General features: G+C 36.0%; 1 long non-coding RNA gene across 2 annotated transcripts in view; it reads left to right on the top strand.

The window, feature by feature from the left end:
• LOC127956481 (uncharacterized) overlaps positions 1-15,217 on the top strand; it is a 60,587-nt gene that overhangs the window by 33,817 nt on the left and 11,553 nt on the right. The window lies entirely within an intron of this gene.

The raw sequence follows: 15,217 nt of genomic DNA, 5'->3' as shown, positions 1-15,217 counted from the left end.
ACTGTTCTACTGTATTTTTGATCCAAAAAAAAGAGACTTCTTTTAAAAATATATATAAAAAAAGAAGGAAAGAAAATACCAACACTAAACTTTTGAACACTATTTATTTATATAAAACAAAATGAATAAGCTCTGGCACAATGAAACAGGTGACAGGTTTATCAACTGTCCTTTAAGCTTCTCCCATTGCAATGAATAAGAATAGATATCTCAATATCTCTTTCTCAATAGGCTATAGACCTTCTTGGTTGTTCAGCCAGAGAAGCTTTTTATTCAATTTGTTTTGTCATCATTTGATTTTCATCATTGACTAAACTACTTTAAGGAGGTGCTAATTGGTCTAGACAGAATTATCCTTTTGAACCTGTGGAGAAAAGCGTTGTGGGGGTTGGTGAAGTTCAGTGCATTATTTCGATGGCCTGCTCATTGCTCATCCATTGAGAATATCACCATGCTCTGACACTGTCAACACTTTCGATTGAGTATCCTGACACCCCCCACACCACCACTTGCTTTTCAAATCTCTGTTTGCTTCTCTCTTGTCCTCCCCTTTCAGTAGTAATTAGTGCTTGCGTCACATTGCTGTGAGCTGATTGGACCTGATGTCACTGCGCTGGTTGAATGTCTGCATGAAATGTGGGGTAGAAACAGAGAAAAGCAATGGGTTACCTCCCATAACGATCAATGCTCAATCACCAGAGAGCATTTTTCTTCTGTCACTCCATCTTTTTTCCCCTCAATGTCTCTGTCATCTTTTCTTTCTCCATGATTCTACCCATGATTAAGGCCTTTAGGCAATTATGATTCATCTCAGAGTACATGGGAAAAGAAGTATCAAGATCAATCTTCTCTAAGCTCGCTCATTCTGCCCACCCCGAAGCAGATTGTCAAATCTTTTGTGTAAAAGCAACATTTTTTCTTTATTATCTGCTAGACGGTAAGCATTGTAACACCCATATATAATTTTTTCCTCCAAAGCTTACAGTCTGTTGTTTGATGCAAGCTTTTATTGATTGTCTGATTTGACATTTGTTTTACTGAGAGATCCTTTTTTCAAACTGTTTGGATGAAGGCCAGATATTAATTCTCCATTAAAAACAGGATATTAAAATGGCCTTTCATTAATATAGTATCTCAAGAAAGATTGTCTTGTAGAAAAAAAATGCATTTCCCTCTTTGTATGATACTGTTTGTTCTAAAAGCTTTTGGATCCTATATATTTTTTAATTAAACGCGCATTTGCCATCCTCTTTTAAATTGGTGAAAGTTTATGAGCAACATTGTAGCTTTGTGTTCCTCTAAAACGATCTTTTGTTCCCACTGAAGACATTCTCATAACAAGCAATAACCCTGATGTTATAGACGCCTCCAATAATGCCCTCTCGTCCCCCATCTACTCTGAGATTCAATTCAGTTTCCGTATACAGTTTATGGATTGTGTTCTAGCGCACAGGCCTTTGTGTACATGCCCTAGTGTGTACAACGTACGTGATGAGGAATATGTGTGTATATGGGACAACTTGTCAGTGTGTCTGCTGAGGGGCACAATAGCTGAGGTCCAAATCGTTTAAGCGAGGCAGGTTTGTGGGTCATTAACCTAGCTGGATAATGCTTGAGCGTTCATCACATTGGAATGGGCCTGCATAGGAACAGGGCTCATTAAAAAAAAGATAATTGACAGAAATGTGATAAAAAGAAACCATGCTTGTTGTTGAAAAATGCAGGCAATATTTGGAAATAGGAAAAAATATTAAAAAAAAAATTTCTCTTTTCATTTTGCTTCTATTTATTTTATATATTAAAATACGTTTATTTAATACGACTTAAAATATATTGTTTAAAGATTCCTATACTTTATTGTGATTTTTCGTGCTGTGTGACTATTTTCATTATATTAAAACAGTCACTCATTGAGAAGCATTAAATCAGTCTTTAGTGTTATGCAGTTACGCTTGTGTATTTTTCTTAAATGGTTTACAAATCGAAAATCTCAGTGAGTAAATGTTTGTGTGCTTCTGATGATGTTAGGTTCAGCGGTCCATGAATAGTTTTGCAAATAAATGGAAAATATCATAGCAAGAAAAATAATATTAGCTACAGGGTGCGCGCAAGGGGTACAATGGAGCGCTGTGATTTTCAAGAAATAACGTCACAATATAATCCCTTTAAAATTGACAATGATGCTGTAGCTGCCGCTGCTGCAGCCCATTTACTTTTCATTAGATTAAAGCACTTTTGACTTTGAATGAAATGCCAAGTGTGAAGTGAAAAATGTTCAGTGTCAGACTTGTCACTTAGTCACGAGTTAATCACAATTTTTAGCTGGACAGATTACAATTTATCCTTTTTAATTATTAGATTCAGCCATTAATACACGATGTTTGGGTGAAATTTTGAGGGGAAATTAACCATAAACTATGAAAATCAAATTATGTGTTTTAGAAAAAAGAATATTGGAGCTTAAAAGATGGAGGAAGATATAAAATGCAATAAATATATCAAATATATAGCAAAGAAAGAAAGCTGTTATTGTAACATTGTCTTCTCATGTACCAGTCAAGGTCTCCTCCAGTTTCCTTGTTAATCAATTTAGTTGCATGTGATGTCATTGGCCGTCCCACTAATTAGGCCAGTGAGTGGTTCGACACTGATCTCAATTGTCAGAATGTAAATATCTCCCATTTCCATGACGAAAAGTGCCTCAGTCATACAGCAATGCAATTATGCAGTGGGCTGCAGAATTTGCTCTGTTGGGAGACCAATTAGCTTATCTCCATGTCCATTCAGTCTTTGTTTTGATACCACATTACAGCATCTCCATTTGCATTGATGAGGGGCTTGACAAAGGACTAGTTTATAATAGAGTTTAATGCGAGATGGATTTTTTCTTTCTTGGTTGAGTGGAATAGATGTCATTAATTAGAATAAAGGCTGTGACAAGAGGATTTAATTTTCTAAAAATAGCGACATGAGAAATCCTGCTTATAGGAAATGCAACTATGGTCATGCAATAACTAGACAAGGTTTTTTTCTTTCTTTCTTTTTTTTTAAAGTCTTAGTGGTCCTACCCTCAGCTATTTGTTATTTTATAACAAAATGTATTGTATTTTTGCTGCTGAATATTTCACAAATAATGACCAACAGCTTTCAATTCATTCTGACAGGCACAGTTAGCAATATGTCATATGGGTAAAGGGAAAACAATCCCATTAGATCGAATTGACTTACTATTCCCACTTCATGAGATCTATCATTGGTGGGTGACTTGAGAAAATATACCAGCTCTAAATCTATGACTGCAGAATGACTTTTCCTTGCAAATATGTAGCAAACAAAAGGTCATTGTGCCACTTAAGATGAGCGGGTGAAACTTCACCTATGAGGTTTTGAATTTTATATCAATTAAAGACCTATATGAATAAAATATAAAAATAAATGCAAGTTATTTGACAAAGTCACTGTGGGAGATATACAGTTGCATTCAAGAGATATGAAGTTACTATTGTGAGAAATAACTTTGCAATAGTAACTTTATTTATTTATTTTATATTATATTTTTTTTATACTAATATGACAGTAAAGCTGACAATTAACATCCAACACCTTTTGTTATTTTATAATTATAATTATTATTATTATTATAGTATGTAATAAAATTCAATTAACCTTCCTTTTTATTATTAAATTTAATTTCAGATTTCAATTTAACTTTTTTTTTGTTTTAGTAATTTTTATATTTATATCACACATACATAAATAATATAATTATTAATATAATTATTAAAACAAATAAAAAAAGATTAAATAGAAATTATATACAATTATATAAATATATCATATATATATATGTGTGTGTGTGTAATTGTATATAATTTCTATTTAATGTTTTTAGTTTTTTTTGTATTTAGTGTTTTTTGTATTTAATAGTTTTTGTTCTACAACTTTTTTTATTTCAGTTAGCTGCAAATGCAACATTTGTAATTATTTAATTTTTTTCCATTTAATGTTTATTTTATTTCAGCTTTAATTTAATAATATAACAACACTGGGAGAAAAAGTCTAAATGAAATCAGACCAAGCTAAACTCAAAATTAATGCAAAGGAACCTATCAACTTATGCAAGCAATTTTTTTGTTCTCTCCTGAACTGCGTCATTTCAGTTTAATAGAAGAAATTCCAGCAGCATGTTGACAATAACGTTTTTGTTCCACCGGTGGATAGTTATTTATTTATTTGTGGTTGTAAATGACAGTGTATGAAGGGAGAATTTGTGGTGTGTTCACTCGGATGCTGCTGTATTATTAGAGGGCTTTTGAGTTTCTCTGACTTTGCATCAGCTGAATGATGTTTTTCAAGGTTGACTTCAGGCTGCTGTGGTCAAGACATAATTTAAATGTACTATCAGCAAGCCTCTGCCCCCAAACCCCAGAGGCCACAAATACTCGGCTTTAAACGAATTGGACTCCACCATCTCTGGAGTCTGCTGTTATCAAGTCATTTCACAGGCCATTTCCTAATTGCCATCTGAAGCCCATCCGAGCGTGCAGGTGCTCTGAAGAACACTTTAGCATTCAGGGTTTTCGAGTTCTGCTCTCGTTTTTCGAAAGCAAAACGGTGGAATGGATTTCTGCCAAATTGGAACATGTTGGATAAACACGCAAAGAGGCTTCAGTAAAAAATACACACAGCTATTTAATGAAGAGCACATAATTGTTAATTCAAGCTTGATTTCTGTGCATTAGGGCATATGTATGTTTCACATGTTATGGTTATAGTGGGTTGAACCTTTAAAATCTTACCTGTTGCACCTTTTTGTTTTATTGGGTTTTACTATAGTGCTGGTTCTGCTAGACATCAGCAGTGGCCTTTTTTCATCTCAAAATCAGCTGTCAACCACCCAGAGGTCACAGTCTGCAATCTGAGTGCTGACCATAACCTCTCTGGTCCAAGGCTTTGAGTTGCACAGACATATCCGTCTCCCACCTTCTGCTCCAAACCCCTAGAAACAGCCATATGGGGTCTTGACTTTGGGCCCGTGACTCATGACTCGCCAAGCAACAGATGGACGCTTCCTAGAATATACAACAACAGCTTCGACTCACTCTGGTGAACATTACATGTCTTATTCAGCCTGAACCTAGAGTCATATATGGTACAGTGCATGTCTAGCATGTAGCGACAGACACCTACACTGCAAAAAAATATTTTCTTAATCAGTATTTTTGACTTGTTTTACAGTACAAATATTGTGTTATCTAATCATTGTATTCAAATCGAGTTTATGCTTAAAACCAGAAAATATGTCAATATGTTGAGGAAAAAAGTAATTAAGAGGGAAAATGAGTTTTGATGAATAAAAAACAAACAAACAAAAAAACATTTATTCTTGTAATTTCCTCAAGGAGATTTAACTTGATTAATGATTGTTTAGATTTTTATCAAAAATGCAAAATACTTGTTTAAAAAAGTGTGCAGTGTGCATAATCCACATCTGCTTTATAGAGAAATAATTAGCTTGGATATTAAATATAAAAACAATTTACTCTTGTCTTCTTTTTGGTAAAGAAAGAGAACTTTTTGGATTTGTTCAAATCCCACAATTTGCACTTAAAAGAAATCATATAAAACAGAGTTATCAATAAAACTGTCCACAACCCTCATTAACTAAAACAGACTCAGTGGTTCAGGATAAAAAGAGTTGTTTTAAGTACAGGAGTCCTGATTCAAATGCTGTCTTTTGTTGTAAAAGCCACAATGGCACAGTGGTTGAAGCATATAGTTGCAGACAATGTTGTGATTATGGGTTCAAATCCCACTCTTACATTAAACTGTTGTTATGATGGTGCAGTGGCTAAAACATGGTTAAAATGGAGTTATGGGTTCAATCCCCAGTGCAGTGATTAGATATGTGGCATAGTGGTAAGAGTGCTACCTCATGATTTCAGAGGTTGCTGGTTCAAACCCAGCCAGATCTCTGTGATGTGGGGGATCATGGCATCCTCCCCTGAGCTCCAGTGGGGGTTATGCTTCTGCCTGAAAATATACAATTTGCTTTAAATTGATTGAAATTGAAATGTTATAAGCATTACCTACAGTATGCATCAGCAGATGTCCATCATTACAGTCAATGTCTGTCCATATGTCACAGAGTTCTGTTGGTCAGATGTCACGGTTCAAACACATCCCTTAATCTGCAGAGGAAAGACAAAAACACAGATGCTACTTCATATTGTTCTTGTAAGAATGCCGGCGTCTCAAGGTTTTTGAGTTCTGTTTGCCTGATTTACCTCTACATTGGATCGGTCAGTATTTTGATTCGGTTTGTTTGCCCAGGCTGCTACAGTGGATGTCAAGTGCGATACACAATTATCTCACTTCCTCAGGCATTTGGATTCCTCCATTCTATTCTGTCTCCTAACATTCCTCCATGTGCCCAAAGGATTGTGGGAAATCTGATAAGAATACATGACTTCATGACTGCCTGAGGTTTTTATCCCTGAGATAACACCTGTGTTTTCTGAGACTGCAGCATCCTGTTGTGCAACAGGGCTAGACTTGAGCTTATGTGTGCATGTATTGTCAGGCTTTTCATTCAAACTGTAGCTGAAAGTGATGGCTTTCCCATTCTGTGCCTGTGGTGGCGACAAAAGGCATGGTGTTTATAGCGTTTTCAGACAGTCACGGATATGTTTAGATGTGTGATATGTTCCAATCTGCTGAGAACTCTTAGTTTTTTCTATCTTTTGGTATGTATTGTGTCATTACGCTGGCAGACATACGCATATGACTTAGTGCCTTAGTGAAAGATTACCACCACTCATCACTGAGACTTTCGGTGAATTAAAGGCAGGTGACAATCTCATATTTTCATGTATTCCCATAGACCTTATACGTAAGAAAATCAAGTGTGCAGTCAAAAATTTTGTCTTTGAACTTCCATTTTTTGCGAAAGCACTATAGCCTCACTGTTGAAGAGTAATTAGCTGGTGAAGTGAATTTACTTATTGTTAAAAGACAACAAGCACACTGCTGAAAGGGGGTTTCTGACCCAGTTTTTGGGCAGTGAAAGTGATGGCCTTACCTTACATACAATGTCCATTTACATTTTCTGAAGAAATATGAACGGTTCTTGTCTATGCAAAAATTGCTGCTATAATATTAGTGTTTTCTCGGTGTCATTGATTTGCAAAACTTTTCATATAACATCTTTCTGTTAAAAGATATTTGTCATGTTTGAATTAATCCCTAATCCTAAATATGAACATTAGTATGTTGCTTTTTATTGCTTCAATAAAACTGCCCTAAAAATAACCTTTAATTAATTTCATTTACAAGCACTGATTCATTCAGGAATTAAACAAGTGAATGCTTTTATAAGTGACTCGTTGAATCACTGAGTCAACCGATTCATTGTTTCTTCAGTAGAACACAAACAGAGATTTTTACAAGAAACTGTTGCAGTCTGTCAGTCAGACTGCCTAATGCCGAGTACACACCAAAAAGAATCGGGCTATGTCCCGATTATCTTGATGGTTCTACAGATTATTTTATCAGATTTTCCCTTGGTGTGAGGTGTGTTAAGAGTGTCTGGACCTGAAGAACGTCGGAGCCGCCCGATCGCGAATCGTAATTATTCAACATGTTTAATATTTATGATCGGAAATCCTGATGTGTGGGGGGAACCCTGAGGACAAACGTGCACGCTCTGGAGATTTTCATGTGAAATTAAACATCTGTGTGATTTTGTGACCATTGCTCACCTCTAGCTCACTCTGTAACTTGTACAGACGATGTCCCCACCATCTCCACGACTTCACCCAAACCCTTTTCGTTCTTTTCGTGAATTTTCTGTGAAGATCATTCCAAACACTATCATTGCAATTTCTTCCTGTGTCCACAATGCTCATTCTGAAGTCTCGTGAGATTTTGCGAGATTTCCTGTGTTCACAGTCGACACTCTGGGTGAAAATCTGTTCGTGTGTGCTGGATTTGTCACATCATGGCACACCGCACACTACAGGAGCATAACGGTTAAATCTAGGATTTTTTTTTATCCTCATGTTTGTGGTCTATCACATTTTGAAAAAAAATAATAATCTTTTGGTGTGTACCCAGCATAAGAGTAACTCATTGAGTTGTTTAATTGATTCATTTAAAAAACATAGATTCATTCAGGAACAATAACTAGATTTTTTTTTATTGTTACACTTTGTTGTTGTACTGACATTCTCATAGGCAGTGAGTTTACAGTGATAAATTTGATTTCTCAGGCTTTTAATTAATTGAGAACATATGGATCTCATCTCAACAACAGCTGCAATGCTCTGTTTTCGAGCCAAAAATAACAATACACGAGACTAACCAGAAAGGGTCACTTTGTATAGTAATTTTTGAACCTGTCAATGATTGGGTTTGTCTGGGCAGAAGTGCATACTGCCTAAAAGATGTGCTGCTAATTTGATCAATGTGCATGGAAATTCATGAAAAACATCAACCATAATATATTTTTCTCATACATGTAAACACATTACTGTAGTTCTATCTTAAGTGCAGTGTTAATATTTGCATGTACAGTTACTAAAATTTGCACCTGATATTCTTTGTTAACTAAATAAACATCTAATCACATATTAATCACTGTTAAGTTATTTTAAAACAGTAATTGCTAAAGGTGTACTTTTCTATTATCTTATAGAATCAGCATAATGCAATACATGAATGTCTATATGAACTATATTTTACCTCAAAGCCTACTATATAATTTGATGAGTAATTTTTATATAGTTGATCATATTTAAAGATTAACATTTATTTGATTGTATCACACAACTTGTCTTTACATTGTAAATGGATTGTATACAAAAAGTGTCCAAAAAATGCAAAATCACACTAGAAACCTTTGCCTTCTATTATCAATGTTGAAAAAGGCTGAATGATTTTTTGTGGAGACTGATAGGTTACAATTTCCAGGCTTATTTGATGAACAGAAAGCTCAAAAGAACAGCAATTATTTTAATATAAATCTTTTGTAACATTTTCTTTTAGTGTCTTTATAAAATGATTTACAATTGAAGTACTGAAAAACAGTTTCAAAATGTAACTTTATGGATATCTTTCACTTCATATGAACAACCAGAAAAAATGATTTGCAGGCTCTGTTAGTTAAGGCTAATTCACTAAAAAGAACCATTTGAATCATTCGTTCGGGAATCGTTTGTTTTGATTCACTAATATCAATCACCAGTCAGTCATACTACTCTAGTTGCTTTGCACTGAAAGTTTATCAGTTGTAATCTAACTTCTACAGTCTGTAGTTGTAACATTTGTCATTTTCAACAAAACTTATAATCGGTTCATAATGAATCAGCCCGATCCCGCTGATTCAGCCGATTGGTTCACAACACTGAATCATTTAGGAATGGAATAACACTGAAATTGTTTTTGATAATTAGTCATATGAATGCAGTTTGTTTTTAATAACCCTCACATATACAGTGCAAGTCAAGGATTAATCCATGTTCAAATCTGCTGTTGTTTATGGTGAAGGAATATCTGGGAAATCTTACCTTTACCATATTAAACATTTACATGGACACAAACTTAAAAAAAAAAACAATACATGTACACTATACATTTATGTATTTTCTTTTATATTGTTTAATATATAGTGTATGTTTCTGTGTACAGTATTTGTATTTTCTGCGTTTCTGAGTCTTTCTGCTGGGTGATTGTTATCCCAACTTGGTGAGGTGTTAGTTGAACCCTTGCCTCTGTTCCAGCCTCGTCTGTACTAACATGTGTTTAGCCATTATCACCATCATGACTTTCACACTGAACATTGTGTTTCTGACAGCTTTGTTGGATATGATGTTTATTATGAGTTTAAAAGTTGTTGGATTTGAGCCAGTAATTTAATGCTGGCAAACAATTATCCCTTGTGCCACTTAATCGATGAATATACTTGTAGTTGTGCTATATGTGTATGAATTAAGGTAATATTAAAACAAAAGCTTGTTGCTTTGGGGATTTGAACCCACACTGGTTCATTCAAGCCTTTATACTTTGCTTTAAATAAAGGAAACTTTAATTGTTATGGGATTTGAATCAAGATCTTTGTATTGGAATGCAAACAATTATGTTTTGCACCACTCAATCGGCAGTTTGTTGCGTGTATTTGTAGAAGTATATTGTGTATGAATTTAAGCTAGATGAAAAAGAAGTCGCACAACTGTGGGATTTGAGCATATACTTGTGTTGTGGTTTTGTTTGACGAAGACCTGCTGTTAACCACCACAACAGATGAACCTTAGCAAAAAAAATTGGGGTGAAGACACAATCCTCTGTTTTGTTTTATATAAAAGAAACTTAATAAATAATGAAGTTTGACCCAAGCCTTTAATGTTGGAAGGCGAAAGGTTACCCTTTATGCCACTGAATTGCTCAGCAACAAGAACTTAGACTAGGGTAATAAAAAAAGCTAATTTATGGGATTTGAATGTATGCTGGGTTTTTTAAAATTTATCTTAATTTTTTTTTTTTTTTATCATAGACCTTTTATTAACCCCCACACCAACTGGTCTTTTATGAAAGCCGTTGACATTTTGTTTTGGTGAGAACTCTTAGCTTTTATATAATGAAACCTTTAAACATTATGGGATTTGAACCAAGATATCCAACTTGGCAACTTAGACCTGGCATGGCATGAGTAAAAGCATCATTTCCAAGCCCCATATCTATGACTGAATGACAGTACAGTGTGTAAAACAGTTTTTAACTTTCAGACAAGGCATTGACAAATTATTTTCAAAGTTTGTTTTGACAAACTTTAGCTATCTAGTTGAATGACTGGTTTGTCTTCAGGCTTTGCTGAAGTGGATAGTTGTGGGGCTTTTTGTTTCCTTTTTTGTATCTCTATCCATCTAAATGACCAAGAGAGAAAGCCAAACCTTTTTCCTCAGTATCACACCCTATTTTCCCACGAAAATCGATTGATTTTGTCTGGCTATTAATCATTTAAAGTATCATTCAATGACAACTGGAAGGTCCTTGCCTCCCCTGACAGGATTGATTGATGTGTTTTGAAGCCAATAGGAGGCACAATGTCAAACTTTTAACTTGATAGTAAATGTCAGATCAAACATTAGCCTCACAGAAAGCTAATAGTCGGAGATGTGGATTTTTATTGTGACATTCATCCTCTCATGAAGATAAATGGAAATTTTTATCTTAGCAGGCGTTTAAGTTATAAAACTCATTATATCAATGGACAAACATTATGGGCAAATTGCTCTCATGAATTGTAATGTCTGGTCGTGAAAAAAAAAAAGGTGTTTGCTGCTTGGATCTAATGAGATTTCCAGAGGGTTACTGCTAACATCATTTGCATTCTGCCTGCATGTCTTTATAGTTTTTATGCTCCTCGAAGCAGTGGTAGTGTTTAGACAATGTCCAGCATTCTCTCATAGCATTCTTAATATTTCTTCATTGTATAGTATTTATAATGCATGCCTGGAATAACAGGCTACATTTGCAAAAAGATTAAAGTAAATAGAAAATTTTTTATGTTTTAAAAAGTAGTCCTTATGGCAAAACCAACTCCAATGTGACCAATCAGAATCAAGTATTCTAACCGTTTTAATTACTCTTGAAAATAAGCTTAATATTTTACATAATTTTAAAACCCTTGACTAAAAGTAAGGTTATAAAGGAGAAAAATGGAATGTAGTGTGCAATACACTATGCCAACTGTAATATAACAGTTTCTCATCGACTTCCTGAACTCCTTACCGTGTCTTGACCTCTCACCCATCATGGTGTGACGGCACCATCAGCAGAACGAATAACATACAGACAACTTACTACAATTATGTACTTTTAACGCAGAGGGATGTGAAGAAAGTGCACTTTGCATGAAGGGCACTGCTGTTGATTCGTTTTCATGCCAGCCTTCGCCGCAGAGTCTGTGTGAACGATGACTTCTCCATATGGGCGAATAAATTGAAATGAGCTCCAACAAAATATAGTTGCAAACTTTCTTGGATGCACCTATCTGCTTCACAGCGGCCGTGTGCCGACCATCTCTGCATTTTAATCTCATACCCAGTGGGTGGAAGGAAACTTTAGAGTGCGGATGAAATATGAACAGTGCAGTGTGTGCAGGGTTGTGGGGGGTACGAAGATGCTAGCATATTTTATTTCAGTTAGCGGAGACGCGACAACCTCGTGAACTTCTAGCTGGGTTGCTGTGACATACGGGCAATTGAATCCTCATCCACAGAAGTTTATTTGCTGGATCGCAGGTCACAATTCATCAGGCACACACTCGCCTCTATACGCATCCTCTCAAAGCCGTCCCACACTATCTGCGAGCCTCATCGGCGATGTATTGATTAAACACATGAAATTTGAATAAATGAGTCATAGCATCTGTATGGAGCTTTTGTAGACACCCAAAGCACTTTACATGCAAATGAGACTCACCTCACCACCACTGCCCACATGTGCGCACCGCAAACACATGCATATGGATGAGCAGACAATTTTAAGATATACAAAGCTCGTCAAAGGTAGATGCAGAATTCGTACACAGTGTTGTGTGCCACTCAGCTATGGCCGAAGTAATGATCTTGTAGCAGCATGCTAAGTTTTTGTTAGCTGCATGGCGGAATCTAGGAGTATGAGAGTCTGTGAACATTTGTAACTACCTGAAATATGTCTCCATTGATATTCAATGTTACATTAATGTTGCTTTTCGTTAGAAAATATTGCTTGTTCTTTCCAGTGCACATGTTATATTCCCAAAGGACTGCAACAGAGACGTGGCATGTCTGTTGGCTTTTCTGATATTAATCAATAGCATGAGAATGAATGCACAGTCAGTAGTCGGTGTTTGCGATGGGTTTATTCAGGCAGTGCTGGGAGAGGGTGGCCAGACACAGGTGATGGGCATCTTTCCACTGTTTGACTGAAGCGATGGGGAAGGAATTTAATTACAGCAGTGTTCATATTGGAGAAAAGAGTCACAAGCATTGGAAAAGTGACAAGGGACAGACAGATTCAGAGGGATTGAGTGCCTATGTTTGACAGAAAAAGTACAGCTAGCTAGTTGCAATCAAGTGCCATCGTGCTTCCATGTACAGAAACACTAGTTCTACACTGTTGATTGTTAAAGTCTTTTGCATTAAAAATGCTGAAATCATATGAATGTGTGGCATACGGGGTCTTATGTTATGGATGTTTGTTACCAGGCGATATATTCCGAAGGACATTTTCAATTTACACCAACATCAGTCAGTCCCTACAGCGTTTAGGGTTGTTTTACAGTGCTTGGGCATAATATCCCTAAAGCTGCATAATGAGACACAAAACGAATAAATCTCAACTGGTTTTGCTGCAGGACCCATATTTTACTTTGGATATTAAACCGCAATCCAACACATTACCAGCACTGATTGTTGCACAAAAGTAAAGAAAAATGTATGTATTTATATTGCCAGGAACTTAACAGACACAAAAATATGTATTTTAAGGATAAGCTAAAAAGGCACAGATGTATTATTTATGCCTGTTTGATAAGATAAACAATCTTTGACATCCACAACTGGGAAGCATTTTCCCCTTTTTAACGTTGCAATGAAACATAAGTAGCAACCGATCGTTTTTTCTGTTTACTTGAGTTTTATGATTTAGTAAAACAATTCAGCATAGGAACTTATTTTTACTAGTTGCTTATTAGCCTGCCTTTTATTAACATATTGGCTGTTTATTAGCACATATTCTGCATGACCATATTCTAAATCCCAAATCCTACAGTACCAATACCTAAACTTAATTTACATAACTATCTATTAATAAGCAGCAAATATGAGTTTATTGGGTTTGTTAATGGCGAGAACTGGACTTCAAAATAATGTGACACTATTCAACATCTTTAACATAACATTCAAAATAGGCTTCAAAAGATTATTTTGCTGTCATTACTATCCATGACCATATGATACTTTGCATTTTATTGTTTGCATTTAGCATTCTTGTTTCCTGACATCCACAACCCATCAAAACAGACTGGAAACCAATTTTTAAGGCTGCAAACCACCAGTTTAAAACCACTGATATCAAACAAGTGTTCTGCTTTGTATGCCGTTTTACGAGACATTATATACTCCTCTATTGAATCCAATAGATGCACTCCTTGTGAGAGTACTTATGTTAGATCTCACCACACAAGAAAACGGTAATTAGATTATTAAACAGCCAATTCTGTCAGAGGCATGCAAACATAATAATGCAATCAGAACTTGAACATGGTCTGCGCCACAATCAATTTTTCCCCTCATATGAAACATGCATTTGCCAGAGCGTCACGCATTTATTCAGAAATTAAGCATCGCTGCACACACAATGAAATCCATTTTGAAAATGAACCCGGGCTGGTAACTGATTCCAAAGCAGACACGACTTGTAAGGCAAAGCCCATGTTTTAGCTCTGAAAAGGAACGGATCAATAGTTTTAGAGGGGTTGTGTTTGGCAGAGACAGAAGCAGTGGAGGGCAGTGCTGCTCTATCACTGATGCAGACATTTACAGTGGATGTGTAAAAGCGGTGTGCTTTCCAATTTTTCATCTGCGCCTTGTGAAATGGTACTTTTGGAAAATGAGCAGCACCACAAGGGATTCAGCCTGACTTTAGACACTCAGAAGTCTTAAGAGTTCTTATTCAGCTGTCTGTTTCTTAGCTCTACCTTTCGGGCCATTTCTGGTGAATTTGATAATGATTGCGTCTCCGTTCCTCCAGATGGGCGCAGACAGCATGTTGATATTTTTATCATATTTATTTCTAAGCTGTTCTGTTTGGCAGAACAGCTTAGATGGCAGATCTCATTGCTGTCTCCAGCGTCTCTGTTCAGTTGAGCTGTTTGGTTTCTCTGTTTACTCGACGGGAGCCCTTGCCGGATCTGTTGTCTTTTCACAGATGTTTACTTAGACAGATAGGACAAAGCTCAACCAACTAATAATGCTAATTGCTTCCATCTGCTCCGCCGCAGCTGTCAATAGCCATTTTAGTCAATCCCAGCAACCATCGTTCACCCTGCATTCTTATGAGCCGGCCCGCACTGCGTCTGCAGCTGGAGAGAATTCTGCCGGAATGTTCCGGAATGAAAAGATTCGGACGAAAACGAGTTTGTAGATTGGAACAGAGGAGCAAGGTTTAACATTTC

The sequence above is a fragment of the Carassius gibelio genome, chromosome B4, assembly GCF_023724105.1.
Source record: "Carassius gibelio isolate Cgi1373 ecotype wild population from Czech Republic chromosome B4, carGib1.2-hapl.c, whole genome shotgun sequence".
Lineage (NCBI taxonomy): Eukaryota > Metazoa > Chordata > Actinopteri > Cypriniformes > Cyprinidae > Carassius > Carassius gibelio.
The sequence above is the reverse complement of the archived record's forward strand: the minus strand, read 5'-3'. Positions and strand labels throughout refer to the sequence as shown.